Here is a 3,834-nt window from a genome sequence, read left to right on the forward strand (position 1 = left end):
AAACGCCGCCTCCACAACAGTGCTGGGTGAGTGTTATATTGTGCGTTGTTGAACTTCTTTCGCACCGTACGTAGCCAACCACCGTGGTCATCGGAGGTGTGGATCACAGGCAACCACCGCAGCGTGGTCAGCGCTACCCAAGACAAAGATCTCCCGTATAGTTTCAACAGACTGTTGGGGCAAGTGCTGTTAGCGAGCACCTATGAAGGCCGGCACGGTACACGAGGGGTGTGAGTGGCCACCACCACACCCATCCGCCTTTGTCTCCCTAGTGGCGATGATGTTTACACACCACACCAGGTACGCATTTGAGGCTGAGTCGACCTAGGGGTGTCCCAGGACCGGTTCAGATAATCATCACTGGTGTTGGCCGAGAGCGGGAATCGAACTCGGGTCACCGGGTTCGTAACGCCCTCGCCGTTGCACCACCGCTACCTAGACCACCACAGACCACACCCACACCACCACCCACACCACCACCCACACCACCACCCACACCACCACCACACACACCACCACCTACACCACACCCACACCACCACCACCCAGACCACCACCCACACCACCACCCACACCACCACAATCACCCACCCACCACCCACACCACCACCCACACCACCACAATCATCCACACCACCACCCACACCACCACCACCCACACACCACCACCCACACCACCACCCACACCACCACCCCACCACCACCACCCACACCACCACCACCTACACCACACCCACACCACACCACACCACACACCACCCACCCCACCACCACCCACACCACCACCTACACCACAACCAACACCACCACCCCCCAACCACCCACACCACCACCCACACCACCACCACCACCTACACCACCACCCACACCACCACCACCCACACCACCACCAACACCACCACACCCACCCACCACCCCACCACCACCACACCACCACTCACACCACCACCACCACCCACCACCACCACCACCACACCACACCACCTCTCACACCACCACCACCACACCACACCACCCACCACCACACACACCACCCACACCCCACCACCCACACACCCACCACCCACAACACCACCCACACCACCACCACCCACACCCACCACCACCCACACCCCCACCACCCCCACCACCACCACCCACACCACCACCACCCACACCATCACCACCACCACCCCACCACCCACGCCACCACCACCCCCACACGGCATCACCACCACCACCCACCACCACCACCACACCACCACCACCACACCACCACCACCACAGCCACCCCCACCACCCACACCACACCACCACCACCCACAACCACCACACCCACACCACCACACCCACACCACACCACCCACAACCACCAACCACCCACACAACACCCACACCACCACCACCCACACCCCACCCCAACCACCACCACCCACACCACCACCACCCACCCCACCACCCACACCACCACCACCCACACCACCACACCCACACCCCACCCACACCACCACACCCCACCCACCACCCCACACCACACACCCCACCCCACCACACCACCCACACCACCACCACCACCACCACCACCACCACCACACACCCCAACACCCACCACCCACACCACCACCACCCCACACCACCACCACCCCCAACCCCACCATTCCACCCAGCCACCTACCCCAACCACCCACGCCCCCCACACCACCTTACCACACCACCACACCCCACACCACCCCCCACACCTCCCACCTCACCCCACCACCACAACACACCCACACCACCACCTCACTCCCACACCCCCACACCACCACCACCCATATACCACACCTCAACACCATCCACCACCATCACACCACACCACCACTACCCCCACCCAACCACCACACCACCCCACCACCCACACCACCACCCACACCACACCTACACCACCACCCCACACCACCACACACAACACCACCCACACCACCCACCCACACCACCACCCACCCCACCCCAACACCCACACCACACCCACACCACACTCACACACCACCACCACACCACCACCCACACCACCACGCCACACCACCACCACCACCACCATCCACACCACCACCACCCACACCACCACCACACACACCACCACCCACCACCACCCACACCACCACCGCCTCGGCTGATTTTGCGCTGACGCTGTAAGCACTGATGCCTTTAGCAAGCCGCTGGACACGGAATGAACGATGTTTGTTGTGACGAGATGATATGAGTTGATGAGAAGGATGGCAGCACATGACGAATCGTGATGGTGATGCATACAATAACGATGATGAAAGCGACAATTAGTGCTTAATCACAAGCGCGTGTGATGAATGGGCAGGGGAAGTTGGCAAGCGGGGATCGCGGCGCTAATGATGTATGCATTTCTGCCAAACTTCCTTTCGCACCGTACGTAGCCAACCATGCTCGTCGGAGGTGCTGGGAAGGACAACAAACGCAACACACAAAGATGCTGCTAATCCTGCATAATGCACGGGCATAATATTAATTTGAACCCCCCCCCCCCACCTCCTACGCATTTTCCATATGCTAAATTCCTCTTGATATGCAAATATTTTGTCAAGGCGCTCAGGTGAAGAACTGGTCTGTCGGAGCGTCAAGGCGCTCTTACCCCTCCAACCCAGCTTAAATATACGCTCCAAGCTTGGTGGTGTTTCATTCTTCACCTGAGGACGGCTGCTTGCGTTGTGGCCGAAACGTCGTGAGAATTATTTTATTATGTTTTATTTTTATTATTTTATTACTTCCCTTCTACGTGACTTTACCGAAAGAACCAAGAAGATGAATCCCTGCAGTCACGAAAGCTTTAAATCGAAATGTCAGCGCTAAAGAGATGAGTTCACAATCGAGACTGTGGTTTCGTAGGAGGTGAGGAAAAGGTTTGTGGCTGGGCTTGTCGGCTGCCTGGAGGTCGACTCAACCCACGGGGGGAGAGACGCCTTCGACCGATGAAGACGTCGCTTAGTCGCTCAAGTCAACCCTTGCTGGGAATAGGTAAGTGAACACACAGGTTAAGTGAACACAAACAGGTAAGTGAACACACACAGGTAAGTGGACACACCACAGGTAAGTGGACACACACAGGTAAGTGAACACACACAGAGGTAAGTGAATACAGGTGAACACACACACAGGTAAGTGACACACCCACGGGTAAGTGAACACACACACAGGTAAGTGAACACAGGTGAACACACACACAGGTAAGTGGACACACACACACAGGTAAGTGGACACACACACAGGTAAGTGAACACAGGTGAACACACACACAGGTAAGTGGACACACACACAGGTAAGTGAACACAGGTGAACACACACGCAGGTAAGTGAACACACACACAGGGTAAGTGAATACACACGCAGGTAAGTGAACACAGGTGAACACACACGCAGGTAAGTTAACACACACACGGGTAGGTGAACAACTGGGCAACTGGTTGCAGTGGACGCGGTGAAGCGATCAGTTGAATGCAACTGGTTGTCGAGGCGGCCTAAGGGGCCGTCCATAAATGACGTCACGCGATTTTTAACGATTTTTGACCCCCCCCCTCCCATCGTCACACGGCGTCACAAAAGTCGGAGCCCCCCTCAAATATGACGTCACAAAGCTCTGCCCCCCCCCCAAAACCATATTTCCATTTTAAAAAGAAAACATGCTTCAAATCGCTTTAAACTATTGTCATTGTAGTGCGTATTTAATGTGGCGCTGCACTCTGATGTTGTAGGAGAAAATATTTATACTGGTAGGAACCTCCTGGTTACACCAGCCCACAAGGGATTATTGTGTCCGTCGTGCAGGGAGGGGCTGGGTGGGGAGGG

The sequence above is a fragment of the Lethenteron reissneri genome, chromosome 5, assembly GCF_015708825.2.
Source record: "Lethenteron reissneri isolate LAM-NWPU_2019-01 chromosome 5, ASM1570882v1, whole genome shotgun sequence".
Classification (NCBI taxonomy): Eukaryota; Metazoa; Chordata; class Hyperoartia; order Petromyzontiformes; family Petromyzontidae; genus Lethenteron; species Lethenteron reissneri.